This window comes from Cimex lectularius, unplaced genomic scaffold, assembly GCF_000648675.2.
Source record: "Cimex lectularius strain Harlan isolate CLEC.00 unplaced genomic scaffold, Clec_2.1 scaffold179, whole genome shotgun sequence".
In the NCBI taxonomy this organism is placed as follows: Eukaryota; Metazoa; Arthropoda; class Insecta; order Hemiptera; family Cimicidae; genus Cimex; species Cimex lectularius.
The window spans coordinates 523,042-537,711 of record NW_019392757.1 but is presented as its reverse complement, the minus strand read 5'-3'; positions in this window follow the sequence as shown (position 1 = coordinate 537,711).

The following is a 14,670-nucleotide window of genomic DNA, read 5'->3' as shown; positions in this document are numbered from 1 at the left end:
CTAAACCTACATCACACAAGACCGCATCTCACGATCTCCAAATAATCATTAATTAACGGTCGCTAAATACTACAAACATCATACTTGTAACATATTTTCGAGAATTAGTAATGAAAATGAAAGAAACGATTTTTTATTAAAAAATTTTAAAACCATTCTTTATATACGATTTCAGGTTAGAGTCGAGGGGGGTTTCGGAAGTGCAAAGACTGGCTTATTACGGAGGAGCACTAGGCCGCTTCCTCGTCATTCACCCCTCCGGGCAAATGTACATAACCGGCGAGCGGAGGGTGCCGCAGGGACATAAGGACGAAGAGGATGTCGGCGTGGCGGAAGAGAATCCTTCTTACCCAGACGATTCAGTAGCTATAAATCAACCTCCAGAAAATGCATCGATCGCCGAAGCGAAACCAGTCGCAGTTTCCATCGCCGGTGTCGGAGGAGTTGCTTCTGCTCAGCCCATCGGACAGGCCGTCGTAGGACCCGGAGGACTTGCAGTGAGCAGACCGATTGCCACAGCAGTCGCCGGAATTCCAGGAGCGGAAAATCTGGTTCTGTCGCCTGGAAAATTCCCAGGTAGCAAGCCGCAACACATCGTCTACAGCGTTTACCAACCTCAGACTGTCTACTACTACCCAATCGTGTACTACTAAATGTCTAATTTTTTCTTTTGTACCGTATTAAAATAAATTTTTAAACTTTTACTTGTCTATTTTTTACATTACATCTAAATTACATACTTATAAACGAGGACACGTTTCCAATGGCATCTACAAAGTTTCTTTCGGGAATATGCAACATTCACGACTGGAAGACAACTGGGTGATGCCATTTAAAAAAATAAGGTAAAAGACAGTCGTCATTAATCAATAAACCGATTAAATGATTGAATGTGTAGGAGGGGAGTCAGACACCACGAAGACAATTGTATATAAAAATATGACAATAAAGTTGTATATAATTGCTAAAGTTGCCCATGTAAAATTAAAAGAGATTTGACACAACAACTAAGAAGAAAGAAAAAAACGTGTAACATACAACAATAATAGCTTTAATTACATACAGATATAATTACATAGATGCGGTTAAAATTAAAACAATAAAACCATCTAGACGACAAATAGCTGCTGTTGGAAGTAAAGTTTTAAAACACCGAAAATATTTATAAATTTACACATGATAACGATGCTGATGTTTACAAGGAACTGGGGTTTTTTGTTCCCCAAGCACTGCCTTCTGGCTTATTGAACTTTCCGAGTTCTTAAGTCCAGTGCAATCGACTCGATCCTTCTTTTAAGAAGTCTAGGTTTGTCGTTGCTACTAAACTGGGTTTTCTTTTTATCACAGGTGTCTCCATTGAGCGGTTGCTTCACATTCGATGATATGGCAGTTTCATCCTCCTCATTTCATAATCTACAAATGGGGTCAAAATTTTGTCTGCTTTTCCGTTACCCAAAATTCCCTTGTGGTTCTGGTACCCAAGATATGACGTTGTTGTGTTCCGAGGTATTGGAGATTTTGGATGCACTCATCAACTAATTTTTATGAGATTTTTACATGCTAATACAATAGGAAGAATGAAAAAATCTTGTAAAATATATTACATAGATGCAGTTAAGATTAAAATAACAAAACCATCTAGACGACAAATGGCTGCTGTTTGAAGTAAAGTTTAAAAACTTTAATTTAATTAATTTATTAGCTGTTTGGCTATCCAATCTTTTGAGGATTTTTTTGCCTGTGTAACCTCTTTTAAGACCTTGTAAAGCAAAAGCATTGATGATGATGTATTTCAGCCTGAAAGACCGAGTTGTTCTTCCCTAATGAGTTTGATTGCTCATGTTTTGGGCTTGTATAAAAAATTTACACAAAGAAAAAGATATACATATATTCTTATTTTTGTATGTACACAAAAAAACGCTCACCACATAAGGTAAAAATCACTGCTTCAAAAACCTGTACCTACAATATAAACATCGGTATGCAAAGCAACAATTAGGTGGCCATTATTTACGAAAAAATTTCGCTGCGTGGAAATAGCTAACTGAAGGATCACATATAACTTACGCTCAACAAGAAAAAGGTACAAGAACATCCTACAAAACGTAGCAATGTGTTAATTTTTTGCATTATTAAATAAGGGTTAGTAACTATTTCTAGCACTATTAAAAACTAAAAAAGATAAGAAAAAGAAAACAAATGAACTCTCAATTGTTATTGTAAAGGCGATAATTTATAAAAATCAGCTTGTCTAATGTTCCACGCCTACGAAATATATTCTTCAGACACTGACTACTAACGAAGAAAATTAGAGGATCGTCTATGATCAATATATGAAGGTAACGTCGGAATCGTAAACAGAAATGTATTTTACACTTAGTAAATATCTTTGAAATTCTATGTCCATCTATTCTAGCATCTAAACAGGATATAGTGAAGAATAGACCCTAATGAACCCAACCATGAAAAGAAAAAACTAGTCGATAATTTAAATATAGTTATGGTAAAACAATGTGGTCAACGCTAACAGTAAAATATTTTATTCAGACTTGGACAGTGATGAACGATGGATTTTTTTATATTAGAAAATTTGTGATAAGCTTCTTTATAATTTCGGACAAATTTTTATTATCGATTGGCTTTTCTGTTGAAATTCAGTATCATAGTAAGAAACAAGACAAAAATATCGTATAGATTTACCAAATAGAAGCACATTTCGTCATGGGATGGTACTTTGCACGCTATTTTTCATTGTATGTGTCAGTTTGATACAGAATATAAAAACAAAAACCAAAACGCGGTGTAATACATGACGTATGTAAATTATATTCGGCAAATCCAATACTTCTCCTGTAACATTATACTTATTTTATCTCTTGCCCATGTAAGGCATCTCGACAATTTATAGGCTGATGGATATAAATATAATTTGTCTGAATCTACAATACGCGAAGTTGTAGAAGAAAAAGTTTTTTTCGTTTTCATTTGAATGCAATTCTCATTAATCCATTACGAACATAGGCAATAAACACGAATGTTACAATGGTATTGACTCTTGTATATTGTTCAAGATGGCAATTATTTTTTAGATTTGTGAGTTATGGAAGGCAGTTACAATAAAAATATTCATCGCACAATTTAGAGAAACAATTGTAGTTTGCAATGTTCACATTATAGCAATGAATAATAATTAGAAAGATTTAATCATGTTAAATAATTAACAAAACGATGAATTCGTGTTCTTGTGAACTTGTTTTTTTCCCAGCTGTATTTATTATGTGTAGAAGACAATCTTAGAAAAGTTTTCGGTAATGCTACCAAATTTTTCACAATCTGTCAAAAATTCAGGCCAAAAATAGTATCTATGCCAAAAGTTTTGCACACGATTAAGGTTAAGTGCGTTTTTTCAATCATAGTGCTTCAATTTAGTAGATTTATACATTATAAAGAGTTTCTCTTTTAAGTTTTAACAGCTGAAATTCCCAAGTTGATCCTCTGGAATAAATCAATGCGTGGTCCAAGCAAAAGTTCACAGAAATATAAAGAGTTGGTGTCTTGAAACACTCTGCTTATATCCTGACATAGCGTCATGTTTGTTTCCAGTACCGCACATATTTTGGAGTAGTTACCTACCCCAAAATATACGCGGTACTGGAAAAACGTTGCTTGAAATATTAGTAAGAGCAGTAAAATATAACAATTATATACTAAGTAATAAAGTGTATATAGGAATACGATTTTTTTTTAATTTGGATAAAATTTCTTTATGCACAAGTACTTACTTACCTTGAACCTTTATAAATGTAGGTTGAAATTATTCGACATCGTGAAGCGTAAAAAATGAATAGATATTATTACCGTCCAATAAATGTTTGTTTTGTTTTTTACTACCATCATTCTCTACCGGCAGTTCTTGGAAAACTTGAAAGATCAATCAATCTAACTCTTCCCGAATATCCCCTTTTCAATCCTTGTACACGTATGGGTTCATGGCTTATCCCGGGTCAATGAAACCCCAGACAAAAGGTAGAAGAGAAAAGCCAGTGAGTCAATGTGGATAATCCTCGCCCGTAAAAGAACCGAGACGAATTCATTTTGCAGATTCGTTGGCTACGAGGTCACTTCACGACTCATAATCTGAAATCTAATTGCTTTCTAGTGTAAATGAAAATATAAAGATTTTTTAGGTTGTTGAGGGAACTCATGACGAGGAGGCATACCTTATGTAGTAGGTAAACTACTACCTAGAGGAATCGCTAAAAAAAAAAACTTGTTCACTTGCAAACTGTTTTTGTAACGAACGCTGATTATTTGCAGCTTAAACTTCTTATGAGTACTAATTTTTTTAATCAGAACTTTGCCACCATAGCGGAAATTCAATGGGGCGGTCGAATGATTACGGCGCCCGATTAGTGGTTCTGGGTTCGATTCTTGGCTTACCCCGGTTTTTTAATTGAGAAACTTTTATCTATGTACATTCCAAAGGATTTTACCCAATTTGCCAGAGGAAGTGGAATTTGATGCAGGGTGGTCTTGGAGGGTTCGAACTACTAGAACAGGATTTAGGTTTGTAGAGAGGATTGCTGTACCGCCAGCAAAGGTAATGGTGAGTGGTTTAGAGTGTTAAGAGGTCACCAGAGAGTATAGCATGGATTGTAGTGGTTGAGATCGGGGATAACAGAGGATATGAACAGATAGGTAAGGGTTTTACGATGAGATGTATGTATTTTGAAATGAAGGATGAGAGTTTCACCTGTAGACCCTGGTGTAAGGGATTGTTGTATGGTGTACGATGGCAGTCTGCCGTGTATGTACTGAAAAGTAACGGCATGAAAAACACCAGAGATAAGAGATTGAGGTTTCATAGATAACGTGAACAAAACAATTGGAAAAGCCGGATTTTAGGATGAGATGGTATGTCCTAAAAGGAAGGATTTGAGTTTCAGTTAAAGATTCTGGTGCCAGACACACTCGAACGACTGGAAGGATCTGGAAAGACTCCAGAGCGGAGCTGCTTAGCTCTAGGGGTTTTGCAATGACGTATGCAACATGATGAGTTTGGTAGAGCTTGTGGCGGTGATTGGCGACCTCGCCCCTCTTCGATAGGAATGACAAGCGCCTCACGCCAACGGTCAGGATAAGGACCGGTATATCGTATGAAGAATATCAACAGGCTATGTTAATAATGACAGGCTTGTTAATAATGTTAGTAGTCGACAGTATAGTTAATAAAACAGCAAAAGAATGGATAACTGCTAATTTCGTTATCAGGATCTTCATTTTCATGTAGTAAATCTAGTAGTGTACGTTTGTCAATGTGCAGCACATTTATTTTATAAAAAAATATTCTTATCATCAACTGAGGTATTGATGTTTATGGACGTCGATTTATGTTTTCCTAGTCACGCTCTTGATTACTCAGATGAAATGGGCCGCATCCACCTTATCGACGTAGTAACTCTTCCCTAGAACATTTCAACACCAACAACAAACAATTGTTTCCAAAATTTCCAATTTTCATTTATGCAATCTTTAACGACTAATTTACATTTTTACCGAAGCACTGTCACAACATATTGACCTGGTTTCTTTTTAATGCCGCAATTGTTTTCCAGCAGCTGGGTGAATCCTCAAAATCTCCCGAATAATAGAAAACGTTCGCCGATTACCTTGAATTAGTTTACAAGATCGTACATAAATCAACGTCCCGTGGGTACGTGAGATTTTGAAAGCGTGTACGATTAGAATGAGAATGGAAAGCTCATTAGAACCCCAGATAATGGGATTTTACGCGATTTGAATAAAGTCGCATATTAGTGGATTTTTGTCCGTTGACTCGATCCGTACCGTATCCGTTTCACGACATTTCAATAAAACCCAATGTAAGAGTTTATTCGTATCCTACACACGATATTTTAAATTTTCAGAAGGTCCCTCTGCTCTGATATAAATCAGTTTCATCATCATCATTGCAGATTCATGTTTTTTGTTTTAAAATAATATTTTACATTTTATCTCATTCCATTAAAATTAATATTGGCATCATAGTTTACTGCATAAATTTATAGTCTGGGTCATCTATGATATAGAATCATAGTCAAATATGACGCAATCCAACCTAACATACCCTCCCCCCTTGCGGACTACTTGGTAACGGGAAAACAATGCCGGGAAAACGTACACCCACAACAATTGGATATCCAGCCAAAAAGCATACCTTAAAACTTACTAAATGTTTATTTGAGTCATCAACAATAAGTTTTGATATGCCAAAGTTGTCATTATCTATAATCCTAAAAAAAGCTATATTTCTCCAACTATAATTACATATTATCTCGATATAAATGATATCAGCCTTTCATATTATGATTTTGTATTACGAAATTAGGGATAAAGTCAGTTTGAAAGCAATGAAAAACACACAGTTCCTTCGTCAAGCTTTCAAAACATATATCTTCTTCATTAGGACTTAAAACTATTATTATATTTATCAAGGTTAACAAATATGAACACATTGTGAGCAGATGTTTATGTTAACCTGGTGAATTATTAATACATAATAGTTTAAAAATCCTGATAAGAGGGATGTGATTCGAAAACTTGGCAAAGGAATTTTGATTTTTTTTCCACTTCAACTGTCTCAGATTTTTAAATAAAAAAAGATATTTATATAATACACACGCATACATCTCTTAACGTATAATATTAACAAATATATTTTCTAAATAAAGTTATCCTGACAAACAGGTAGGATTTACTTCACAGTTGGAAACATTACTACTAATAACTACTAAATAAGGTAGATCAACTGCATAGTTGAATATGCAATAATATATTTACATAAAGAAATATAATTTATATATATATATATTTATTTATTATATTTAATTGTATATCTTTGTATTTACAATTTTATATAATTAAAAAAATAACGTCAAATAATTTTATGGATTAAACTTTAGGTGCTATTTGTTTCATATTTGCCGAATAAAATTATGAGAATAACATATATGTACTTTTTTAATTCTGTATTTTAAAATCGTACAATGAACTTTAATCTAAAATAAGATATTTCAATAATTATATTTTATAATATGCTATTGTCATCGGAAATTTGTTCATTCAAGTTCAAAATGTATCTTATAATCCGTTTAGATTGAATGTGAAGTAGTTGGGAGTATAATTAGACAATAAATTACAAGTAAAGAAGGGGTGCAGGTGTGTCGTTATCACCAGCAATTTATGAATATTGGAGTATTTTTTGGCCCGGCCAAATTGGAAATGTTAAAAATAAAAATTAGAAGATTCGCCCTTGGACGAAAGTCGTTTGACAGGATTTAGTTGTTGATTCTCCCCAGAAGGAAACACTACGACACTTCTTTTGATATATTTACCAAGAATATATATTCAATATAATCAAGTACTTGAGATGTTTTTATTAACATACTTAGATTTAAGAAATATATAATATAAAAATAATACTCACTTTTGTTTTCAAACAAAAATTATCTAGTTGCCTTAACCGGGGGCGTTAACCCGCCGAACCAGTTTTATAACAATTTAATCTAATTTGGCAGACTTGATAAAATAAAATATAGTCATAGTGTTATTCAAAATAAAAATTATTAAAAAAAAAATTTAAAAAATTTAAACGCACTTCATCTATAGTCTATTATTCACACAGATTTCATCATCGGGGTGAATGATCCCATGTTAGTGGAAAAGGTTTTGCATTTTATCTTCTGTGGTTCTGCTAAGCATTTAAGTGCCTAATGCTTATTCTTAACTTGATATATAGTTAGATATATTATAAAAATATATAGTGGTAGTACCGTTCAAAACTGCGAGCACTAAAAAGCAACAAATCTCCAAATACATGTCCTGAACCTCTTAATCTTGTTCCGACAAACCTGTTTCCCTTTATTTCCTCTTTTAATGCCATTTTTAGTGGAAGTTTGAACACAAGCGTTCTGTTTGTCACGTTTTTTGTGATAACTTATAATTCTTCTTTATTTTTCTCTGGTTGTATGGAATTTTTTTGTCAACATCGTCCACATAGATTCTACAACATTGTATCTATTTTGGATTATTTGGGCGTTTTCGAAAAGTTTTGTCTTCATATACTTTTGTTAATTTGTTCTTCACAGGGGATTCATAGGGCAGACCAAAAATGATAAGAAACGACCAAATGACTTCATCTCAACCTCAAAACGAAATATCACTTTATATATTTATGAAACATTTTATGGTTCACTTTATATATTTATGAAACATTTTATGGTTGTTTACGGTAGTTGGATCAAAGTTAATTTAGTTTTTATTTTGTTTTTAGACTAGTTTGAAGTAATTTTAAACATTGTACTGATTCTACATTCTTCTGAAACTGTTAATAGTTCACACATACATTTCGTATTCGATACGTAATTGAATGGTCCTTTTTTGACGTTTAACAATAGATCTAATAAAAACCCAACGGCCAAATTGTTGATACACTTAACCTAGTACGCCTTTAAACACAATTAGCAAGGTTGTTGGCCAAGAGTTGTTAAAGACGAGTCGCTGCGTGATGCCAATCGCTCCTAAAAAGCATTGTTATAAAGAAGAAATCCGCCCTGACTGGATGCCTTAGAAAGCCTTGCCGAATAATAGACCTTACAAAACGTTTCGCCGTTTGTATTCCAACCCTCTTTGTGGTTGTTAATAGCTATGCTGTATTAATTTCTTTTAAATCTACGGGAATGTTCCAATCTTCTCTTGAGATATGGGAATTTCGACCCTAGAAAACTAGCTCATTCTACCTTTTGCTAATTTTCATCTCGAACCGGTGAGTTAGCATTGTTTACATAGTTTATAAACAGTATTGTTAAATAATATCATTGGCTTATATCTAAACTATTCATAAATGGAAAAAAATAAAACCATCATAAAAACACAAAATTTTAACAACTCAAAGCATGAGTGCAAATAATACAAATTAGTTTTGATTGTATTCACGAGTTGACTCAGAAATTGATGTGCTCATTTTTAAGTTATTTGTTTAATAAGACAACTGAAATGAAAATGAACTTCTATTAAAATCATTTGTTTATTTAGCTCACAGAGGACAACGCAATTCAATAATAATTATTAAATATTATTTATTTATTATATAGTCATTATTCCAATACTACTATAACCTTACAAATTTGACAAAAGGATGTTTTATTGGTGGTGATAATGCACAAGACAAATAAGGAAAAAAGATGAACCAAAGGTAACCTATACGTTTGTAAAAAAATTCATTTCCATATTTTACTTATATTTTACATTACATTAAAAATTGAAAATATACATACATTAAATATATGTTTTTTGTGTGAATGTAACGGTTCTGGCAAATATGACCTAATAAAAGCTTCTCATCAAACCTCCCGATAAATTATTTGCCCACTTATTACATTTTTCTTTATCTATCTCTTTTTTTTACTATGGACACTATAGATAATCTACTCATACTTGTACGTGCAAAGAACATTGAAAAGCTAGCAATATTTCAGACCTTTCAGGAAGATAAGGAGACCCACCCGGTTTTTCGCCTTAAGATATTCGCTCGAGAAGTAAACCTTTTGAGAGATAAGCCATGGGATATTTCACGTTGAAAATCCTGGGTCGTTCGATCCTAAAAAGAATCTTCTGGTTGAGAACGATTTGGATAATCTAGCCCACTCAGACCCCTCGTTCTAAAACAACATAAACGCTTTTTCTATGTTGTAAAGTCTGATAATCAGCTAGTCGAAAATGATCTTTGTACATTGAGTTTAAATTATTTATAGACTCTAATCAACTACTGTATTTATCATTATTTATAACTGCCTTCAACCGAACGATCGCGGACGTGTTGGAATTTTTACTGCTTCTCCGAATTTTTTTGCTGTCGATTGTGCTATTGTATGTTATATTCAACCAAAATGCCCTATTTCAATATTAATTATATATATGGATTATTGGATAATTTTTTTTCGGTATGTAATTCTAACTTCTACTCTAGTTCTAATTCTAATTCAGTTGGTTAAGCCTTGATTGGATTATAATGCTGTTGGGGCAATAGCCCCTTTCTTTAGTCATAATGGTAAGATAGTCGAGTGTATAATATTCTACTCGTATTAAACAAGTACTTGTGGATACACAATATAGTAGTATATCCAGGCTCAGCGTCTTCATCTTGATTATCTGTTGCTTTACTTTCTACAACAGAATCTGTTGAAGCCTTTGGCCTATTTACATAGGGACTTCCAGATTGGTGTGGCACGGATTTGAACCAAACAATTTTTGGTGATTCTACACTTTAAAATAGCGGACATGTATCTGCCGCTTATTGTGAATAGGCTTTGGTTTCGCAAAACAAATTTTCAAGTTGAAATTTTCCGTTTTTTCGCCGTTCGACTTGCTCAAATTAACTATGTATATGTACCTTTTTTCAGCATTTTGTATGTATTGCAATAAAAATGAAGTAAAAGCTATCAGAGTTATCAATAACCAAAAAATTTCTGAAAACCAAATATTTTTCAAGTAAATTAGGTCGTAATTTTTTTTCGTGAAACTAATATGAAATTTCGTATTAGCACCTCCAGCGATCCCTAAATATCAATTTTTGTATGAATTTAAATTTATCGATTTTTTGACCCCTAAAAATTTTCCGATTTTTGAGAAGTCGTTATCGGAATATCTGATTGAAACGGCTAGAATTCAAAAATAACTAAAAGGATTTTAACGTCAAAGGGACCATTTGATAGAAGACACAAAATTGTCAAATTATTTGTCAGTAATTATCCTCGTTAAAAAAAAGAAAGAATAATAGTCCGCTTTGATACAGTTATAAAATGCACTTGACAATTTTTTTAAAAGGAATTATCAATCATGAAAATCCACTAAACTTTGAGAAAAATGATGTTAGAGCTAGCACTAGGAAGTCAATGACGGTCGTCGAAATGATCAGTCAAAAGATTAATTTCTAAGCATCTAAGGGTTTTATAACGCTATAATCACAAATCCAAGTTTTGCACATTTTCTGACCTACTTTCCTTACAGAATATTTGTTAAAATATGCAAAAAAGCAGTAGAGCATTTCATTTTAACTTTAACCTACAAAGAAACCAACCAATACACCAACAATAATATTTTTTAATCTCTAAATAACGATTTATGCACATTTAATTGCCACTAAAATTAGATTTTGAAAAAAGCTTCATTAGGAATTCTACTAAGTCTATTTGTAATAACCGCGTTTTACCTAGATTAAAATTTAACTCACAATTTATTCTATCACTGATTGCTTTTCCGGTGTTTTGTGGACATTCCTTCCAAACTATCATAATTAAATATATTTTTATTAAAACTTATGAACGTCTGATCTCGTTTAATTTGGTTTGTATTAAAATAAGTATGTTGTAATAACTATAACGTTATAAATATATACATATAGTTTGAAATAAACAACAAAATACAAGTGTCCGGTTTTTTGTCTTTGAGGGTATTATTCTTTTTGATTATTTTAAATAACTTAATAGGATTTTTCTCAAGACGATCATATTCTTGATATTCTATCAAATATCGATGAAATAAACCTAAAAGAAAATAATTTGTACTAGTTTATTGAGTTTCTCTGAACTCTCAGATAAATTATTTAATAATATAAATATTTTATATTTATCTTTCCAGTTTCACTTTCGATGTTTTATCATGCGGAGAACAGACGATCGACGATTCACAAGAGTGATTTCAACGTCGTAGAAACGAAGGTGGTACTCGAATACCAACAGCAAGTCACTCTAGTGTAAATATAATTAAATCTTGTACGCGTAGATTTTTTTTTCTCGAACGTCTATCATTCCTTGAAAATTGAACAAAAAAATCCGTTAGACCACTAGACCTGGTTGGAGATTTTCGGTAGAACACACGAAATGTAGAGAGGTGTTCGCCGAGGGGTCAAGAAACTATAAGACTGGGCCTAAAACTGACATCAGCCTTGCTTACTGAATCGCCTGGGGACTTTAATGCATTAAGGGAGCGTTTTAAAATGTTTGATGTTTTCATTTTTTGTTGACGAACTCGGTGAATTAGCCCGTTGCAAAATATTTCACAAAAATCATGGAATTTGAGCTAAATTATTTATTAAAAGTTAGGTATCCAAGTTCGGGCACACAAATAACTTGTGAATCTATTCCAAACACATACCCACGTTAAAACTTACGAATTTTACATTTGACTCATCAGCAATAAGTTTCGAATATACCAAAGTAGCCATTATCTATATTCCTAAAAAAAACACTTAACTTTTTCCAATGTGCAAATACTAGTTAAAATAGATTTTATCTAGATAGTTATAAATTATCCCGATATAATTAATATAATACAATATAATTAATATTAAAATTGTTTATTACAAGATGAGGGATAAGGTTTATTTCCAAGAAAAGAAATACACTCAGTTCCTTCTTCAAGCTTTCGAGGAATATATCCATTTCATCAGGACTTTAAACAATTATTAATACTTCACAAAGTTAGCAATATGATCATATGATAAGCAGATCTGTATGTAAACCTTATGAAGAATTAATAAAAGTGTCTAAGTTCTAGATTTATGCAAGATATATTTCTCGAAAGCATGAAGCATCTTCTTTTTTCTTTTCCTTAATTTTCTTTTGTATTTCGTTTTAGTGTAAGTATTCTAACAAATTTTTATTTTATGTTGAAGTTTCGTTTGGTAATAATTTTTAAAAATATGGCAATAAATGAAACTGTCTCTATCGAGTTTAAAAAATATTCTTGTATAGACTCAGGGTATAAGTAGGGAGGAGTGTGACTCATATAATGTCTTTGGTATGAACGTGAAATTTGTACAATATATTTTTCAACATTATACATATAATTATCTATTAACATTAATTACATGTATTATCAAACTGAAACTTATGGTGTTTTTTTTTCAAATGCAATATCATATCGAGATAATTTCCATTATTATCTTAACTCCGACAGTATTTTCTATCACGAAACGTTTTTAGTGTTTTAATTTCGTTTCTAACATTCGAAATTGAATTCAACAAACAAAAGTGTGCGTGTCTTGTTTTAAAGATAGTACATTTTAGAAAAATAGAGAGTATTCATGATTAAAACATTCCAGGGATTTATTGGAGGGAAAGCAAACTGTACCCCACAACATTTCTACAAGTCAACGTTTTAGAGACAATTTTATCTCAATGCATTTTACACCTGTTTGACAGATTTATTTAATATTTGTTTCATAAAGGTAATTCATAGGTGATATAAAAAGGGTATATGGTCTGATATGAGACTATTATTAAGGGAAACAAAAAATTTCATCGAAGACTAGCAACCTTATTTTGTTCTCTGTAGGAAACATAAATAAACATTTGTTAATTTGTATAGTTCCTCTTATGTGTAAAGCTTTCAATATGTTATTGGACGTTAAATATCAATTTTTTTACAAGAAATATTTAATTGCTATTAAAAAATTGTTATATTTCCTCCTGTGTTATGCGGGATAATTAAACTGTAATTGATCGTTACCGCTTTCTAGATAAATCACACACGCGTACAAATAAATTTTTATATGTAACAAATGTATCCTTTTCAACGAAATCGTTTTAAATTTAATCAATAATTTCAAAAAATGTTCTTTTAAGACGTAATATATTAGCATTTACGACTTCAACATTGACGAAGAATACAAAAAAAATGTTATTTTAATTGTATATTAAGAACATCTTTAAGCGGTCTAGTTTCATAAAATTTATCGTTCCAAACAAATATTTTATTATTATATATTTAGGCAAGCACACACACACATACTCACAAAATAATTGCCTTAGCTCACAGTTAACTGCCAGATTCGACTTGTTAAACGTTAGTATACTATATAAGCCTATTAAATAAAAGCATCATGTACCTATATATTAAACCGTTTGTGCTTTTACAAATGACATGCTTTTTATTTTATTTTTTCATATTTTATTCAACCAACTTTTCGATTTTCTTTTTCTTTTTAGCCAGCTACACCATAAATTGAAATTATTGAGTTCTGAAAAGAAGATTGCAATCTTTCTAGAAAGAATCGATGAATTTTTGACTTTCTGGTATAATGTATTTTTTAGGATGGAAATTACTTTTAAAATGTGTGAAGACAAATTGATCCTCAAATTCATTGATTTGTTTTGCACATATTGAAGTTTTCCTTCAGAACTCGATAGTTTCTTAATTAGAATTTATCTTGTAAATGATCATTGTTGTTTAAAGTTAAGTTACAAAAAATCAAAACAATTAAATTTTCTTATTTTATTCAATTAACTTTGCAATTCTATCCTTTCTTTGACCACCTACACGATAAAATGAAATGATCGAGTTCTGAAGAAAAACTTCAATATCTGAAAGACAAATCTATGAATTTTGGAGGATGAATTTTTGAAAGTACTTTCCTTTCTAAAATAATATCACAGAAACCAGAAAGTAATTGTTGTTGTTTAAATTTGGGTTTAAAAACGCAAAACAAATTAAATTATCGTATTTTATTGAATTAATTTTTTAATTTTCTCCTTTTTCTAACCAGCTACGTAATAAGTTGATATTATCGAGTTCTGACGAAAAACATATCTGTCTCCAGAACAAATCAAT